Genomic DNA, 20,768 nt, shown 5'->3' on the forward strand with positions numbered 1-20,768 from the left:
CTCAGCCTGGAGTGGGGACTGGCTAACATGTAACTTAAGTCGACAGCGTATGGCGGTCTGTCCCCTTGTCTCAAGCACCACAGTCATTCCCTTGCTCTTAGAGTCTTCAGGACTCACTTCCATCGCAAGATCTGAAGAGACTATTTCAAACTGCAGCCCCATGGGAGAGCATCTATGGTTCTGCCTACTCATTTGCTTTGAAAACCTCCAAAGTCCAATCGGTGTTTTTAGTCCATTTGCTTTATCCCATACCTTGAAAGAGCTCCATACAGTGTGTCTACATTTTAGAAAGTCAAATTTTCTTTTAGAAATGTTTATCTCAGGACTTGGGTTTCTACCCCCACCCCCTTTGTTAAGGGACCTGTCAAAAATAAGTAAGTCCAGTAAGTTTTTCCAAATAAAATCAGTATCCAAAGAAATTGGGTTCTTCCCTTTGTTCAAACAACTGCTTATAATGTGTTATTACCCAGCAACATTTTTTGCCATGGAAGAGTAGTGAGGATGCTCACAGCACTACCAACCCCAAGCCGAGCGCTTGTTGAGAGGGGAGAGGAGAGAGGGCTCGGAGAGGGGGCAGGACCTAGGCGTCATGTCGTCTAGTTAATAGCTATACTCCTCTAGAAAAGAGAACTGAGTCTCACAAAAGTCTCAGTCAAAGGTCGGGATTAACATTCAGTGTTCCGTCTTGCATCATGCTCTTGGCTTTGTTTATATTTTTTTTGAAAAGCAACTTGCTGCTTTTAAGACTGTTTCTTCATAAGAAACAAGACAGCTACATTTAAAAAATAACAATAGTAAGTAAGGCAACTGAAATATCTTTGCTCCTAATAATTATTTCTGGGGGAGTAGGGAGAGAAGGGGAAGGCAGGGAATGCTAAGTCAAACTCATCGCCTGGGTCCTTGCAGCAGCAGCCTGGGTTCTGCGCTTGGCCACTGAAGGCAGGCGTGCCAGGGGGATGCTTGGTACAGCCGGGAGCAGAGAAGGAAGCCAGGATGAACAAGGAGTTGACAGTGGAGAATCAGACGACCAGTGATAAAGGCCTCCCCTGAAATGATCCCCCACTTCACCCCTCCTATGAGGCACTTCCTCTCATTCAGGACAAGTCCTGGTCCTCCAGGACAGGGGACTGGGTAAATCAGCTTCTTGGTCACATCCACCCACCCATTTATCTATTTGCATATTCTTATCTCTTCCGGTTCCCAAAGGATTTGAAGTAGCTCAAATAAAATGTGACAAAATACCCCAAGGTAAAAACTGGCAGTAAAGCAAAACTCAAGGACTGAAAGAGATCCAGGAATGAGGATCTCAAAATCCATTTTTGTTATAATTCTTCCAGCTTGTGTGATTTATGAGCTTTCTGTGTGGACATATGAATGGCAATTTTAAAATCCATTTTTTTTTTAAGTTTCAATGAAGCTGGCATGCAGTTTTGCCTTCCCCTCCTCCCTGCCTGAAATCTAGACAATGGGGCTGCAGAGGCCCCAGGGGAACACATACCACAGGCCACAGACAGAGCAGTGGAACAACAGCCACACCTGGACACACCAGAGACGCAGAGCAGCTGCTCCTCCCTGCATGGGCTGCCTCTGGCTCATCGGCACATGAAGAGTCATCTGCGCCCAGGCTAGAGCTGCGTCGTCAGCGATTCTGTTACATGAGGGCAACTGCAGTTCTGATCCAGAGGCAGCTGAAGCCAAGGAGTTCGTGAAACGGCCAAGGAAGCAAGCAGGGGCTGAGAAGGGAGTGGGGTGGCAGATGCTTGGGGGTCTCCCGGCATGCAATGGTTATGAGGAAGAGGCTGCACCTGCAGGGAAATCTGAGTGAGACAACCAGAGAATCAGACGGGATGGGAGACCTTGCCAGAGTGAGCATAAGTTTTCTAGCATCTGAGAGAAAAAGAAAACCAAGTTAAAGCACCAGATAAAAGACAAGTGGGACACAGGCCAGATGAGCACTTCACCTGAGGGCCCTTTTGCAGGGGACACTTTGTCACTTAGTCCAAATGTCCTCCGCAACAAACATCCTAACCACCCCGGGGAGGCCTCAGTCCACGTCTCTCCCCGTGAACAAGCGGGATCACCCTAACATCAGAAACAGATCTCTGGAGGGTCCAGTGTGTGTGGCCCAGGCCCTAGCTGTCAGCTCTGGCTTGTGTGAAGGATACGTCTTAGCTGTCAGAGCTGTGCGTAGCCAAGTCTCATTCCAGCAACTCTCCCTAAGTATCATTCCTCTCGCCTGAGATTTTAAACATCAGGTGGCTGTGAAGCCAGCCCTGCCCTCTTGGCCCTGTGTCGAGGTGGAGAGTTTCTCTAGAAAATACAGACCCACCCATGCTGGAGCTTACTTGTATGAAATTGAGTTGCCTAAAAAGGAAGAATCTTTCAATGCTCAACAAAGGAAACTCTTGATCAATCTGAGCAGTGGCAGGGATTCCTCGGGGCAAAAAGGAAGATGCGGGAATTGGTTTCAACTGGATATTTAAGTGACATCCATAATTCAGTCTATAAGCCAAGTGCAAATGCTGGGCTCTGTTTAAGAGGCCGACACTGTGGGTCTGTCAGGAGGATGTGCTGGGGCAGCTGTGCCACTTGCAGTAAGGAGGGGTCCCTAGGAATCAGTCCTGCTTCTCCCACAGCCACCTCCTGAGTAAAGGAGGCCCAAGGGCAACCCTAGCAGGGAGCTCCATGTCTCCCTGGCTCCCACAGCCAGTCCCTGAGCTGCCCAGGGCGCTCTGGTCTCCCTGATGCCTCCGCCTCCATGACAACCCAGGGGTGGTGGTCCAGGAGTCCCAGGCGACAGAGCCCGCAGCGTCACCCACCATCGGGTGTGTGGATGACTGTGGCACTTTACAGTTTAGGAAACTGAATTCGGTTTAGGGAACTGTCTTCCTTTTTTTCCCCTGGAATCCCTGCCACTGCTCAGATTGATCAAGAGTTTCCTTTATTGAGCATTGAAAGATTCTCCATTTTTAGTCAACTCAATTTCATATAAAGTCAGTTTAGGGAACTGAATTAGTTTAGGGCACTGAATCCAGAGATGCACCTAGGGCCAGGCCATGAGGGCACAGCCAAGCTGGGCTTCCTCATGCTGAACTCTGCAGGACACAAAGCACTTTCTCGAAGTGTCTCACCATGACTGGTCCAAAACCAACTATCCCCAGCTGCCAACAGGGGCAGGCACAGGGCCACAGAAACTTAGGAGACCTCTTGCTGTCACACCACAGGACATGAGGCTCTGTGCCCTGGTGCCGGAGGCTGGGTTCTCTGTGTACCGGGACAGGCAGCAGTGGCTGTGGAGTCACAGGCAGTGTTCCCAGTTAGAAGGGAGCCTGAGGCCCAGCCACAACACGGACTGACCTAGAACTCAGAGAGGACCCGGCCAAGCTTCCCTCTAACTAGGCACCCTGAGGACCACCAGCCAAAATGTGTGTCTGCAAAGCATGTTGCGGATGGTGGGCATGCATGGGAGAGGGGCACGGGACGGGCACTGACAGTCTTGGAATCTTCTGGGAAAGGACGCTTCTCTTGCCACTTAAGTGCTTAAGTGTTGGGAGGGAGATGAGCAGGTCAGACATTCAAGTGCAACCTGGGGGTGGGGACTGGTGACCCCGTGTGTCTCTGAAAGGACAGAGGTAGAAGGGCAATGGAGGGGAACTGATTCCATCAGGACCTAGACTCTGGTTTCCTGTAGCATCAGCTTCAGAAGAACTATCTATTCCAGATCCCCATTTCATAGAAGGAGACGCTCAGACCCAGGAAGAGGAAAGAATTTGTTCAAAGTCCCACGGCTGGTCAGTAGCAGGACAGTAGCAGGACATGCTGCTTGAAAATGCAACAGTAGGGCCTCCCTGGTGGCACAAGGGGTTAAGAGGAAATCTATGAAGCTGTCCTCAGCCACTGCAGCATGAGTTCCATCCCTGGTCAGGGAGATACATATATGGCACAGCAGACCTCTCCTGTCTCATCCACTGCTCCCCTCAGCAGTGTATTTCAGTCAGTCTGCCTGTTCTGCTCCCCGCTCTGTCTCTGGTGAATCCTTTCATACACACCCCCACCGACACCTCTGGCCCACACCCCAGTTCTTGTATGCATAAATAAATAAATCTTTAAAAAAAGAAAGAAAAGAAAATGCAACAGTATTTGCTTCTAGGGATGCCTCACCACTCTTTCAGCCTAATCCAATCCCAAGCCTGAGTGTGGCGTGCGTCTGAGAGGCCCCCTCCTCCACTGATAAGCACCAGGAGCTGCAGACAAACCATTGTCCCTCACCTCTCTCGCAGGTCATCCCTCCTAACTCCAACAGATCATTTAGCAGGCAAGGACCCGAGTTGTGACAAATGACAATAAAGAGAGAGAGGTCAGACACTTGAGTCCCCTGGCAAGGGAAGGGTGGGGTGAAGTGCCATGGAAGAGGGATCCTGCAAATGAAGAGACAGGGGAGATGGGGGAAACTAGACACCCACTTTGGCCAGGCATCAGCATGGGGAGGACTATGTGAACACAGGGCTGAGTTTTTCCAAAGCAATCTAGGAATATAAAACCAGGGAGCCTCCACCACCTGTGAGAGGCCCCTCCCTGGAAACAGCAAGTTGCAAAAAGCCTGCTATTGGGGACGCTGTTTTTACATGTGTTTGTTTGAGGACATGCACTGACCCCCGGGCATTTAGCACCCAAGCCAACACAATGCCTGCAAATTGCTCTTCCACTCAGCACTGGTCAGCTCAACAAGCCATGGTCAATGCCTGCAGTGACCAGTGTCTGGCCAGTGGGTTACACCCATATCCACCCAGTTCAACCCAGGGCAGTGTCGATTAATCACAGACCGTGTGAGGGAGAATGGAGCTTAAAGAGCATTTACCAGCTCACACCTATCTCCATCAAACATCAGAATTCCTTCCTCTTGGGATTGCTCCACCAAAGCCTGAACGCTCCAGGACAGCTCAGCGCCCCACGTGGTGGGTTACTCCAGCCCTGGATGGTGCTGAGTTCTTCCTTGGACAACAACATTCTTCTTCCCTGCCCACTCTGTCTCTCCTACCACTTGGCCCTCATTCTATCCTTTGAAACCACATGGAATGAATTCCTATTTCTTCCCCTTGGTTAAACACAATGACCAGCACCCCCCAAATCCTCTCTTTTCCAGGCTGAACACCCCTGACTGGCTTCTAATCCTTTCCCCTGTCCCTGGTCCCAATTTCCAGCCTAGTTATTTTCTATTAAACTCTCTCCACTGGATTAACAGAGGCTCTTCAGCATTGAATATTATACTCATTTGAAGATCAACCTCTCACATCACCCTCCTTCTGGAGACCTAAAAGGGTGACTTATCCACATTCCCCTTCTTTTTCCTGTTATCTTGGGCTTGTGCTCCCTGATGCGGGCTTCAGAGACTGATGGGACACCCACACTGGCTCAGAGGGAGCAAAATCATGGGCACTTGTGGCTCATAATTGATTATGTGTGGCAAATCCTGATTTTTCCTAATGAGAACACTTAGCTCCCTAGGGGAAGTGGGGTGAGCCTGGAACTCCCCAATAACACAGAAAATGTTGACGCTAATCTCTGTCTAACATGGTTCTGGGGACCAGCTTCTCTGGTCCATCTTGAGCCCAGAGAAAGCTAATTCGAGTTCCGTCACCCCACGAGAGAAAGACTACCTAATATACAGTGTTCACCCCAAGGAACCCAGGCAAGATGGGTTCATATAGAATTACAATAAAATGTGTTGGGTGCTATAGGAAAGGCATGGAAATGGATCTATTACAGCAGTGATAGACCCAAAGTGGGTCTCACAGGACTAAAATCAAGGCGTCAGCAGGCTGGGTGCCTTCTGGAGACCCCAGAAGTTCCCTTTTCCTTGCTTCTCAGGTCATGGACCCCTTTCTCCACCTTCAAAGGCAACAGCTTTGTTGCTTCTTCAAATCCCTCCTTCGACCTCCCATCTCCTTGCCTCCCCTGAAGGACCCTTGTGAATACATTGTGCTCACTTGGACAATCAAGGAAAATCTTCAAAGCCCTTAACCTAATCGCTTCTGCAAAGTCCCTTTTACAGATAAGGTAACACATCCAGGGTGCTGGGGACTAGGACATGGACATCTTTGGTGCCATTACTCCGTGTACCATAAGGAACAGCTAGCTCTGCTGTGGAAGAGACATTACTTTTGAATGGCTCCTTTAAGGCTCAGCAGGGGTTGCATGCAGGAGCGCCCTGGCATGAAAAGGAAAGGGAATTTACAAGGCATGGAGACAAGAGAGCGTGTCTGGGGCTTGCCCCCTTTTTGCCTTACTTTTCTTTTCTAGAAAGTCAGCCTCTGCCTGGTTGCCTCTAGGATTGAGAGGTCACTGCCTTTCATGGAAGCTTGTTTCTTCCTACTGACAGGCCTGAGCAATGAAGACTCTTCATTAAGTGGAACCCCTTCTTTAGGTTTTCACCACTGGAGTTGTTACCAGGCTTCACAGCGCCCATGCGTCGCGTTAGTGAGAGCACAAAGGGGCACTGGCAGTGAGGAGGTTGCTCACGCAGAGGTCTGCTACAGCCGAGGTGGTCTCTGACACTGCTGTGGATAGGCTGTGGGCAGCGAGCGCCGGGGCAACCCCCACCACCCCCGGTCGAGCAGTCACTGCTCAGAGAGACGCCATTCTCAAAGCAGGATGGTGCCCCGGAATTTCTTCCACAGCTGTCCTACTAACCAGCTGAAAAGAACTTAAAGTGAGACTTAATTTGAAGTTGAAGTGGAAGGGACAAAATGCAGAAATACTGACATGTTTTTGTTTCTCTTTTGATATCACTTCGAACATTAAGTGCTAGGGGTTTGGAGACGGGGAGAAGGCCCGACTCTGCCTTCTGCTGGTGCAAGCTGGGGTGCTGGCAAGCCTCTGTCGGGCAGTTCCTGCTGGGGAGGCCAGGGGCAGGGGGTGGGCGTGCTGGGCTGTGGAGGGAGGTATCACAGAAAGGCTGGCCGAGGAGATGCACCCTGCACAGCTATTGTCTCTCTGCTTCCACTGTTGACATCTTTCATCCCCGGGTCTGCTCTGTGCCAGAGGGGACTGTTCTGGGTAACACTCTGGCTGTGGTGGCGGTGGTGCAAACCCCACCTTCCACTGGAGTTGTGTCAACAACAAGGGGGCCCTTCCTGCTGAACAGAGCTTTAGCTTATAATGCACATTTATGTTCATTACCTTCTTTGACTCTTATAACATCCAGGTGAAGATGGGGAAACTGAGTCAGTGGGAAACGTCTGTGCTGTTCCCAGCACACGAGGCTGCCTCCCACGGGCTCTGGATGATGCTGCTGGGTCAGGGCCGACCTGCAACAACTGCTAGCAAAGACCACACTTAGAGTTCTATCTCTTTTCTCTCTTTTGATCCTCTCTTCCCACCCTTTTCTCTTCCACCACTTTCTCTTTAGTCTCTCTTCTCCTACTCACCAGCTGAAGCCCTCACAATTGCTTTTTAGCTCACAGGGAGGCCCCCTGCCCAGGCTTGTGGGGCATGAAGCCCTGGGCCAGGATGGGTGCGACAGTGCCTGTGAGCGCCCTCCTGGCGCTTGTATTCTCCCGGCCAGCAATTGCAGAGCAGGAGAGCCATGGGGATGGGGCCTTGGTTAAGCTCCGGGCCAGAAGTTGGGAGACTTGAGCTCACACGGCAGCTATCAATCAACCGTAGGTGCATTGCTGCCCACTTGAACCCTGTTCTCTTATTAGCAAAGCGGCATGACAATACCTACCTCCCAGGGCCTTGGGAGGTTTCTGAAAACTGACTTCATGGTGCCAGGCATGTATGACATTTGTATCAAAGATTGGTTGAATGTAGCAGCAGCTGGAACACAGAATCCTCCCACGGGCTGGACTTGGAAATATCAACATCCATGCTGGGGTAATTAAAGCCAGGAAGCACCTGGAAACGTTGAGGTGGAAGGGGCACGGGGAATGGAGTCGCTGGGCAGCAGCTGTACATTGTTTTCCCCTGGGCACCTCCTGCTCTTTCCGGTCCTGTGGATCCAGCTACTGAACTCAATTAATGCTTGTCTCTTTATGGTGTTGATGAAATCATCCTGTAACATTCCAGATGCCGAGAGAGGGTGTGTGCAGCGACTGGGCAGTGAGTCCTGGAATCTCCCTGCCTTTGGCACGCCCTGGTAGTAATGGTGATTTTTAAAAGCTGGGAAGCCCAGAGTGACTTCTCCCAAAACAGATGCGGTCAGTTCCAATGTCAACAGGAATTCAAAGCCCAGCCTACGGGAATTCTAGAAAGAGAAGCCAATTACGACATGCAGTGGCGGAGAGGAAAGGTGGGAAACCCAAAATACAGGAGGAACCCAGGACCCAGGACAAGGGGGATTTAATTGTGCCCAGGGAAAGTCAAAGAAACTTCTAGAACTGGAAACTTGGAGACCAGAAATAGACTTTCAGTGAAATGTGTACAATGATCATACCCAGCTGTTTCCTCTCCCTCTTTGGACCCCACTGAGATAGTAGTAAGGATTAAAATAAATCCACAACATCGCAAGCAATGGGAAATATTACCAACAAACCGGAGATTTCAGCAAATTTGTGAAACAGAACAGTTGGAGGTGGGTGAGGAGGAAGAAACCACAGCTAGTGTGAGCAGAGATTCCATTTTCTTAACAGAGCCTGAGAGACTTGAAACTTGATTACACTAGGTCCAACACAGGACTGATGTGAGATGTGGTAGTAAGAGCCAGGAATTATATGGAACATACTACATGGTCTCTGTATCCATACCTAGGAAAACAAGCAAACAAAAACGTTATTTAAAGCCATTACAAGGGCCTAGAGAAAACAAGCCTCCACAAATATACTGGCTTGTAGAGGTTTCCAGTAAAATACTAAGCTTGCTATCCCGGACACCTAAAATGAAGCTCTGCAGTCAACAACTCTTGCATGTGTGCACAAAGCTCCCAAAGTTGGTTAATTTTGTTGCTTTGTTCTTAAAATATAAACTGACAACCAAAGAGTTAAGAGAAGTAAGCAAGCAACAAACAATAACAACAACCATCCCAGAGAAAACAGGCAGAGTTCAGAAAGTAAAAGGACACTTTAAAAACTACAAAATTTTAAACTCCAGCATCCTAAGAGAAATCCCAATGAAATTTTGGAAGATAGAGTTGAGAAGTCACCAGGAAATAAGAGAGCTTGAAAAGAGAAGACAAAAAAGACTGAGCACACCAAAAATTATCAAGGAAATAGTATAAAGTAATTTCACAGAACTTAAGGACATAAATCTTCAGAGGCCCTGGGCATTTCTAGCAGCTTTAATGAAAACAAGCGCTTTACAGGTGTAGGGTCAGGAAGGCCACAGGGCAGGTTTTCCTGATCCAGCACACCGGGGTAAAGGAGGAGAGAGTCCTGGAGCCCTCAGTGGCTTTTGCAGGCTTTTATTTGGATTTACCAGTTACATAGCAGGCAGGGGTGCTGGGGGGCTGGGAGATAGGTAGGCCTCCCAGCCCCCCAGCAAGTCTTCACTCTTTCTGGGCTCTCCGCCATTCTCTCTGTTTTTCTTGTGGTTCTCTGCTTCTGCTTCTCTCGGCTTCTGCTGGCGTCCCCGTGACACCGTCCTTAAAAGCCCAGCTTCAGCCCAGGTGAATCCCATCTACCTATGCCCACACCCTACTCCAGGTGCCTGCCATCAGGCATGCATTCGGGACCGCAGGGTTCCGTCATCTATCCTAATGGCGGGAGGGCAGAAAAGCCTGATACTTTTTACCTTACAGCAGGGAATATTGTGTGAAAAATCAGAACACAAAGGCCATAAAAAAAGGTCTTAAAGGCTTTCAAGAAGGAAAAATGAGTCAGCTGTAGATAATGACAACAAATTCTTACTAGCAATCATGGTGTGAGAAGATAATCTGAATTTAGAATTCTATTCCAGCTAAACCAGCAAGCAAGTATAAAAGGAGAATAAATTTACAGGCAGATACTCAGAAAAGAGGACACCCCTGTATTCCTTTTTCTAGGAAGGTATAAAATGAGTGAATAAGTTAGGAATTAGGGAACAATCATGGAAAGCCATGAAGAGTTCTAGGAAACAGCTGAGTGAGAATTCTAGAATACTTTCCAGAAATTCTAGAAAAATGAAGGAAATGCTAGAAAGTACAAGTGCAAGTACTACTTCACACCACAGTAAACAATATTTATGAAGAAACAACATCAATTTTATATTCATTTTAAAGTTTTTCAGCAGTCACCCAAATTTTAGTCATGTGATAAGCAAATATAAAAGTCATCAATCAACAGAAAGTGGGACATGGGGAGGAAAGGGAGGGGTAGGGCTAGGTGGGAGCACAGCTGTCATACAGAGAAAGGCTCCAATAGAGCTCGTCTGTAGTAGAAGGAACAAGACATGAAGGTAAAACTTAAAATTACAAATATAATTGTTAGAAAGTTACTTACTATGCCAGAGCTTTTAAGCTGAATGTCATGAAACTGGTGTTTTTAATGTTAAAACAGTTGACTATCAGGAAATTTATCTGGTTCAACATAATCTAGATGAGCAGAAATGTATAATACCTTAGTAAATAAATTTAATTACAAAAAAAAATTTTCAACTAAGTTTTTAAAAATCAAGCCAAAAAGTTAAATGACTTGAGGCTATTGGTCTATGTGTTTACCAGATAGTTAAGAAATAAAACTCATGCTGTGTTTAGAAAGAGAAAAGAAAGACTGAATACTTAATAAATTGTGGAAAATGTAATCATTAAATATTCATGGTTTAATAAAAATACTAAAAGAATGAGAGAGAGAGAGAAATATGAACTGTCAGTCCACCAGAGGCCATGGTGGGGGGCGCATGCGGAGAAGCAAAGAAAGAAAATGGGAATCAAAAACACAAAATAGGGCCTCCCCAGTGGCGCAGTGGTTGAGCGCTGGACTGCGAAGCTGCCCGCAGCCTCTGCAGCACTGGTTCGATCCCCGGGCCGCTGGGTGAGGGCCCCACATGGCGCGCAGACCTCTCCTGCTGCCCGCTGCTCCCCTCAGCAGTATACTTCGTCAGTCTGCCTGCTCTGCTCTCCACTCTGCCTCTGGTGAATTCTCTCACCCTCCCACGCTTCTGACTGTACCCAGTGCTTGTACAAATAAATAAATAAATCTTTAAAAAAAAAACACACAAAATAATTTTGCAATTATTTTGCATAATTTGAACATTATAAACCAATGCTCAATAAAAATGTAGTTAAGGAAAAACAATACATCAGTAACCAACTTTAAAAAAATGTAAACAGATCAATTTCAGTTATTAAAAGATGCTATGGAAATGAAAGTTAGAAAAATCCAACTAATGCTGCCTACAAAAGACATGCCTAAAATAAAAATAGGGGCCTCCTTGGTGACTGAAGGGGTTAAGTGTCAGCACTGTGAAGCTGTCTGCATCTACTGCAGCACCAGTTTTATCACCGGCCAGAGAGCTGACCCACATGGCGCAGCAGACCTCTCCTGTCTCACCTGCTGCTCCCCTCAGCAGTGTATTTCAGTCAGTCTGCCTGTTCTGCTCCCTACTCTGGCTCCGGTGAATCCTCTCACCTCCCCCACCCCCTGCGCCTCTGGCCTGTACCCCAGCTCTTGTATGCATAAATAATCTAAAAAAAATTTAATAAAATAAAATAGAAATAAAGAGAAAAGGTAAAAATATAATGGAAAAATATATACTATAGTGATACTAGAGTGACTAAAAAAAAAACCATGTACACATACCACATAAAATGGACTTTTAAGGGAATTTAAAAAGAGAATATTATAGGGATAGACTGATACCCACAGGAGCCTAGGGAGGAGAGGACAGGCCACACCTAGGATAGGAATTTGCACACACACAAAGCAGCTCCAACCAAGCAAAATTAAAAGGTCTGTATAATAATTTCTGTTCTTGCTGAATTTATGCAAACTTTCCAAGTTTATTGATTGTTGTAATTATTTAGTAAAATTGGGGTAAAGGTAGAGACAAAAAACTATTTCAGGCTGTATCTTTTTGTGGACATCAAATTCTAGTCCTCAAACATTTTGAGCATCTCTTGTTTTTTTTCACCTGTAAACCAGGCTGGATCCTAAATTTTTAAATGACTGAGAGTTTAACATTTTGTATTTCGCCTTTCTTGTCCTACCAGTGGGATAATGAAACACTTTCATTTCCGGGCAATCTTATATTACACCCTGCCCTTACTGCTGCTATACAACCACGAAAGCCTTAAAATGACATCAACAGATACGGAATCAAGGGTACAGGCTTCCATTACAAAACCCTGAAGACGACCCCTTTCAGTAGGAAGCAGCCAGAAGACTACGACACCCTAATCTCCTCTAGAAATGGAAGGCCAAACTCAACAGAGAAGAACATGGTAACAGCAATATCTCTCCTGCTTTGGACAGAAAAACTCTCTTCCCCCTCTAAATTTTTTTAATCTTAAATAAACCTTACAGATATAAGGGTTAAAATAACAGTGGGGAAGTGATAGGGGTTAGGAAGGAAGGGGACGCACCATGCGTAGGCTAGGAAGCTGCACATCCACACCTAGCCCAGGCTGCACGTGCACACTGTGTGACTACTGGTCTGTTTCATTTCAGCTAAAACTCTTGCTTTGAACTGAGACTCCTGCCCTGATGATGCCTGAAAGAGTGCGGGACATTGACACCCCCAGAAATTAACCAAGCAGACTAGGGTATAGCAAGGTCAAGACAATCGGGAAACTGATAACAAACTGGGGGCTGAATGTGATGAATACCAGGAACATCAACTATGATGGGCTGTTCTGATAGATTGACTCACTGATGACTGTGTTTATTCAACTTACTATAAAACAGCCAGCTCTATATGTGATGTCAGGACGGCTTCTTCCGGGTGATATGCCCACCAGCTGGCCAGCTATCTAAATAAATGTGCTGCTTATAGACTTAATTTCTGTCTCTGTTGATTGGCATCTGTAGTGACAGGCAGCTGGAACTGGCAATTCAGGCAACAATAGTATATAATAATTTTTTTTAATTACATAATCTGAGAAAATTTAAATAGCTATGTAGCTTATTTACATGATAGATAGAATTATAACAGGAACTTTACAAATTCACAAATTTTTCTCCATAATTACTAAATTAAGCAAACCAAAACTTAGTAAGTTTACAGAATTCTTGAATGACACAGTCAAGAAACTTTATCTGATATGTAATATATCTGGAAGACAGGTTTTTTTTTTTGTCATGCATGTAGAAAATAATTACCAAAACTGACTATCTATCAGGCCATACAACAAGTCTCAAAAACGTGCAAAGAATCGGGAGTATACAGACAATTGAGTTAGAACACAATCATAGAAAGGCTTTAAAAAATTTGAATTAAAAAGTATATATTCTAAATAACTCAGCTCAAAGAAAGAGTGATAATGGATATGACAAAATACAGAACCAATAACAGAGAATTAACATTAACAACAGTAGCACAGCTTAAAACAGGGATAACTGCAAAAGCAGAGCTCAGGGGAAATTTATAACCTTAAAAAGAAGAAAGAATGACAATTAGCAGACTATGTATCAAATCTGAGAAATATGAGGGAAAAGGAACTAACTGGATTCATAAAAAACAGAGAAAGGAAACAACAAGGAAAAAGAGGACAAAGAATGAAATAGAAAAGGCTGTACAACACAGAGATGTGACAAAACTCAGAGTTTGTTATACTAAAAGCTGATGAAATAGAAATAGAGATTACAGGATAGATAAAGACCAGAGGAAGTTGGATAAAAATGACAATGGGGAGGGGACAGCAGAGATTTTATTTTTTTTAAAGATTTATTCATTGATGCATACAAGAGCTGGGGAATAAGCCAGAGATGCGGTGCTGGGGGGTATGAGGTGAGAGGATCCACCAGAGACAGAGTGGGGAACAGAACAGGCAGATTGACCAAATTACACTGCTGAGGGAGCAGCAGGCGAGACAGGAGAGGTCTGCTGGGCCATGTGGCTTGCTCCCTGGCAGGCCGGAGATGGAATTCATGCTGCAAAGACTGCAGGTTGCTTCATAGTGCCGTGTGCCACCAGGGAGGCTCCTCTCTCCCAACTTTGTTCCTGCCCTTCCCTAGTTCCCTTCCCCCGCTGAATGTCTCAGAGCCAGAATCTGCTTTCGAGTGCTAGCTTTTGAGTTTGGCTTTATTTGACCCTTTGCCCGGTTTCTCTATATTCCACATATAAGTGAAACCATCTGATATTTGTCTTTCTCCTTCTGCCTTATTTCAATTAGCATAGTCCCTTCCAGCTCACTCTATGTTGCTGCAAATGAATTTATCTTTTTTGATTGCTGAGAAATATTCCTTTGTATACATATCCCTTCTTGACCCACTTGTCTGTTTTGGGGCACTTTAGTCAACAATGTAATTTAAAAATGCATGGCTCAGTTTTGTTTGCTTCGGGAATGCAAGATCGAATTTATTTTCAAAGTCTATAAATGTTATGCACCACTTCAACACATTCAAGAAGGAATAAGTATATGAGCATCTTAATAGATGAAAAAATTGTGACAAAAGTTAACATCTACTCATGATTACAATAAGTAGTTAGCAAACTATAGCTAGAAATGTCATATATTTATTTATGAACCAGCACTATTCCATCTGCAATCAGGATGTTTCAAGGATGCTCATATCACCATTTCTAGTCTACATTGTCTTGCAGGTTCGAATCAGTGCAGATAAAATATTTAATAGAAAAGTAAATAACAGTATACTTTTTTTTTAACTTTTATTTTTTAGAGGCATATTTTTATTTATTTATTTATTTGTTTGTTTTTGTTTATACATGCACTGGGTACAGTCAGAGCACGGGAGGGTGAGAGAATTCACCAGAGCCAGAGCGGGGAGCAGAGCAGGCAGAGGGACCGAGTTACACTGCTGAGGGGAGCAGCGGGCGGCAGGAGAGGTCTGCGCGCCATGTGGGACCCTCCTCTGGTGGCCGGGGAGCAGCCGGGGATCGAACCGGCGCTGAAGAGGCCGCGGGCAGCTTCGCAACCCAGCGCTCTACCGCTGCGCCACCGGGGAGGCCCAACAGTATACGTTTTAAAAGGAAGAAGCAAACTATTAGAATTATTGTCAGATATAGAACAGTTACACAAAATTAGTTCCATTCCTATCTAATGGCTAATAAACAATTAGAAAATAAAATTTTATTTTATTTATTTATTTTTTTTAGTCCCTGTCCAGTCATCTTCCCCGTATTCCCTCTAAAACCCCAGAGTGCACCAGGCCACTCTTTTAATGAAATTCTGGTACCAACCACATGTTACCTGAGAAAAAGTAAGCTTCCTCTTAGCGTCATATTCAAAGTCCGCCATCAAACACCAGCCCACTTACATCTCCACCTCATGTTCAACCCCTTGCTAGCTGCATTCCTCCTCCCTACCCTGGGCCCCACTGTTAACGGGCTACGTCTTCCCATGCCACATACTCCTGTGGGAAAGTCCTTCTATCTTTCTGTCACGTAAGCGCCCCTCTGTGACACTGTTCACACCACGCCAGCCAGGGCCAGCTCTTGCCTTCACAATGGGGTTGGTGAGGTGCAGAAAATGTAATTTTAAAAAAGTGTCTTGTACAATAGCAACCATTCAAAAAAGGAGGCAGATTCTAAGTAATAAATCTACAAAATCTGTGCAATATTTTTATGCATAAAATACCTTATTATTGAAAGATTAGAAAAGACCTACGTAAATGAAAAGATGAACCATGTTCACAGTCAAGAGCACTAGGTATTGTAAAGAATGCAAATTCTTTCCCTATTTTGTATGTAAATCTCCATGATTCCTATAAAAATACCAGGAGGGTTCTCAATGGAGCTTGACATGCTGACCCCACAATGTGCACAGAACTGCAAAGGTCCCTGAACAGATGAGACTTTTCTAAATAACAAGGTAGAAGGGTGATCCCACACCAGGAATGATTAAAGATTCATCAATGAAAACAGTGACTATAATAGACAAATAAACCATTGGTTTAGACTACAGAACCCAGAAGCCAAACCATTTATATAGGGAAACTTGACAAATGACAGAGCTGGATTTGCAAATCAGTGGGCAAAAAATGGGCTATGTGATAAATGGTCTGGAACAATAGGATGTACATTAGGAAAAACACAGTTGATTCCCTATGAATCTCACTGTATACAAAATAAATCCCATGTGGATCAGAAACCTAAATGTGAAAACAAAACGATGCAACTTTTAGAAGAAAATATAGTGGACTACTTCTATGACTTGAGAGTATTAAAAGAAGAAATTCTTAAACAAGATTTTTTGAAGCACAGATTATACAGTATGTTGCTAAATTTGACTACATCAAATAAATGCTTTTGATGAGGAAGCATAAAGTGAAATAAAAATATGTTGCAAAGCATACAACTTTCAGAAGATTAGTGTCCAGAATGTGTAAAGAATTCCTAAAAATCAATAAGAGACAAAAATGCCCCATTATAAATTGATTAATATGTATTCACAGATAATTTTCAGAAGTCCGAATGTTGCATAAACATTTAAAAATAGGGCCTCCCCTGGTGGCGCAGCGGTTGAGCGCTTGGCTGCGAGGCTGCGCACAGCTTCTGCAGCGCCGGTTCGTTCCCTGGCCGCCGGCGAGGGTCCCACAAAAAAAAAAAAAAAAAACCATTTAAAAATAAGTTCAAGTTCAATAGTCATCTTGGAAATATAAGATAAAACAATAATATGATACCACTCTTATCAAAACAACTCTGAATAGCCAAAGCAATCCTGACCAAATGAAGAAGAAAGGTGATATTACATTTCCAGACTTCAAACTATACTATAAAGCCATAGTAATTAAAATAGCATGGTGGGCCTCCCTGGTGGTGCAAGGGATTAAATCTCAACACTATGAATCTATCAGTAGCCACCACAGCATGAGTTCGATCCCTGGCCAGGAAGCTAACCCACATGGCACAGCAGACCTCTCCTGTCTTGCCCGCTGCTCCCCTCAGCAGTGTATTTTAGTAGGTCTGACTTTATGCTCCCCATTCTGTCTCTGGTGAATCCTCTCACACCCCCACACACCTCTGGCCTGCACCCTTGCTCTTGTGTGCATAAATAAATTAAATAAATCTTAAAAATAAAAAATAAAATAGCATGGTACTGGAACAAAAACAGACACACAGATCAATGGAATAGCACTAAGAGCCCAGAAATAAATTCACACTATATGGACATTTAATCTGTGACAAAAGAGCCAAGAATATACACCAGAGCAAGGAAAACCTCCTCAATAAATGGTGTTGGGAAAACCGGACAGGTGTGAGCGAAAGAATGAGACTAGACCAGTATCTTACACCATACACAAAAAAATCAACTCAAAATGGATAAAAGACTTGGATGTAAGACCTGAAACCATGTTAGAAAACATAGGCAAGACACTTCACAACACAAGTTTCAATGACGGTTTTGCAGATTAGTCTCTGACAACAAGGAAAACAAAAAAATACATAAAAAACTGGGACTACATCAAACTAAAAATCTGCTGTGCCTCGAAAGAAACTATAACCAAAATGAAGTCACATAACTGAGTGGGAGAAAATATTTTCACACCATATATCTGACAAAGGACTGATATTGAAGATCTACAAAGATCTCACACAACTCAGCAAAAAGAAAACAAATAACCCACCCATCAAAAAAACAGGCAGAAGAGTTAAACAGGCAGCTCTCCAGTAAAGACAAACTGAAGGCCAATAGGCACATGAAAAAAAAATGTCCATCACTTATCATCAGGGAAATGCATATCAAAATTAAATAAGATACCACCTCTCTTCCATGAGAATGACCCATATGGAGAAGAACAGAAACAAGTGCTGGCAAGGATATGGAGAAGAGGGAATTTTCCTACACTGTTGGAAGGAATGTAGACTGGTCTTATGGAAAGCAATATAGAGGTTTCACAAAAGATTAAAATGGATTTGCCATTCAACCCAGTAATTCCACTTCTAGGTATCTACCCAAATAACACAAAAACACAAATTCAAAAGGGAAGTTGCACTGCATGTGTATTGAAGTTCTATTTACACTAGCCAAGCTACGTGGAAACAGATAAACTGCCCCAAAACAAAACAGTGAATCAGGAAGATGTGATGTGTTTATATACAGTGGAATATTACTCAACAATCAAAAAAGATAAACTTATGCCATTTGTGGTAACATGGTTGGAGCTGGAAGGGATTATGGTAAGTGAAATAAGCCAGAAGGAGAAAGACAAATACTGGATGTTATCACTTATATGTGGAATACAGAGAAACCAGACAAAGGGTCAGATAAAGACAAGCTTAAAAACTAACTGTTGCAGACTGACAGTAAAAATGAGACATCTAGAGGTGGTGAGCAAGAACGAATTTGGAAGGAAGCACAATGGACTATGGTGGTGGACTACGGGTGCTTTGGTGGTGGGTGTGCTATAGAACTACACCTGTAGGGTCCCATCCTGTACAATGTAAACCAAAGTTACTTCAAAAATAAATAAATAAAACCATTTCTTAAGTATCAGGTTTATGAAAATTAAAACGTATGAAATTATCAAGAGTTGGAAAGATGTGGAGTAATGGGAAACAAAAAGAAAAAAACACCTGGAAAAAAATGTCCATCAACAAGAGAACAGATAATTTGTGGTATTTTTTTTTTGACTGAATATTGTGCAGTCATTAAAGTGAATGAACTAGTGCCAAATGCTTCATATGATTAAATCTCAAAAATATTAGCTCAGAAAATAAAGTTGAAGAATGCTATATGCAGAGTACCAGCCATAAAAATTTGAAAACAGGCAAATTACTTCAACTTGTTCAGAGTTGTAGATACATGTAGCAAGAATATAAAAGCATGTATAGGGAAGTGAAACATCAATTTTATTAAGTAGATTACCTATAAGGAGAGAAGGTTTCAACTTTTTTCAAATGTTACTCTGTGGGGGAAAAAAAATATTGCTAGCAAATATAGCAAAGCATAAAGATTTAATAAAGTTGGTTGAGGTGTCCAAATTGTCCTCCATATTTCTCTGCAATGTTTAAAGATAATGGCCGAGAGTTTGGAAAGATGTTTTAGTTGGAGGGAACTCCAAAGGCAAGCTCCATGGAAGTGTGTGCTTTGTTTTACCAACTGCCCCCTCCTCCACTTAGAGATTGTGGGTACAGAGGAGGCACCCAACAAGGTTTGCTGTGTGAACACACACACACACACACACACACAAAATACACGCACACACAGGCACTGAGGCATGCTGGAACATGGGGTGAGCCCAAAGAGCTCACCATGACAATAGCCCACTTCTGCAGAGCGCCAGCCACCAGACCTCTATTTGGCATCAATGTCTCACTTTGTTCTTGCAATAATAGTAAGAATCTTTTTTATCCTCACTTCACAGGAGAGGAGAGGGAGGCTGAGAGAAATAGGAATCTTGTCTGAGAGCAGAGTGGTGAGGATCACGGTCCATATTGCGTTTAAAAAAAAAGTGCATTTTTTTTTTGCTGTAGATAGTTCAAATTTTGGAGCAGTGGAAATAAACAAGACGAGGTAAGACCAAGAAACCAACAGTGCAGGAGGCACAAAAACACAAGCCTAGAGTGAAGGCACGCGGGGCCAGGCGGGAGGGGCAGGGTTCCTGTGCAGGACAGCCTGAGAAGGGAGCCTGTAGCTGCCCAGGCATCCAGGGAAGGTTTACCAGGAGGGGTATTTGCACTGCGTCTTGAAGGAAAAGCGAATCTACAAATGCCAAGAACCCAGCTCTTCCTGTTCCACAAGCAATTGGTGTTCCGGAAGATCCATTTCTCTAGACTGTGAGCAGAGCCTGACCACACAGGCTGGAGATGACCCACAGGTGACTTTGAATATAACCTCCAGTCTGAGAAAGTTTGCTCTCACCTTTATATACTCAGAGAAAGAGTCAACTCAAAGCTCATCTTTAGAACTCATGACAGCAGTTGTAATTGCTTGCCCTTTAATAATAAGAGCTAACATTTATTGTATGTAGGGCACTAGGCTAAGTCATCATATGCTTTATTGCCTTTAATTCTCACAACAACTCTATGAGGCAGGTACTATTTATTCCTTTCCAGGGATGAGGACATGAAGGCTTAGAGAATTTAGGTGTCTTGCCCAATGTCCTATGCAGTTAGTAAGTGATGGAGCTGGGATTTGAACCTGCAGTTGTCAACTCTCCAACCATATATTTTAACCACTGTTTCTCACAAGCACAGATATCCAATTAAAGCAACAGGGCTTTTATGGTTTTCAATTGGACGAATAAACAAGAACATGATCCAAGCATAATAAACTAGAAACCAAGCTTACCATTACATCCATGGGCACCTGTCACATGTTAAGTGCTCCATAAATGTTTGTAAAATGATGTGGCATTTAGTTTCAGGAAGTGAAAACCATCCCAGTGTCAAAATGACATACCTCGCCCATATAGGAAGCAAGCAGAAGCTCCCTGGAGACCACACAACATGCAGCCTTACACACCACGTCTGTCTGAATCAGAGACCCACCCCTACCCACACAGACCTGCTGCTGTGCCTCTGCTACTCCCTCAAGGTCCATTCCACACCCTTTACCCTCTCCCTGGGTGTCGGCCCCCGCCCCCCCAGGGAAGGCTGTGTTCTTTCTCTCTCGGTCTATAGCAGTTTAAGCCTGAAAATAGTTTTGAATGAATGGAATCCAGCACTCTTCCAAATAGCCCACAAGTCAGAGAGACAAAAAGTGAGGAAAAAAAATAAGACAAGGGAAAGAAGTG

The sequence above is a fragment of the Talpa occidentalis genome, unplaced genomic scaffold (genome assembly GCF_014898055.3).
Source record: "Talpa occidentalis isolate TD23 unplaced genomic scaffold, MPIMG_talOcc4v2.1 talOcc4.4, whole genome shotgun sequence".
In the NCBI taxonomy this organism is placed as follows: Eukaryota; Metazoa; Chordata; class Mammalia; order Eulipotyphla; family Talpidae; genus Talpa; species Talpa occidentalis.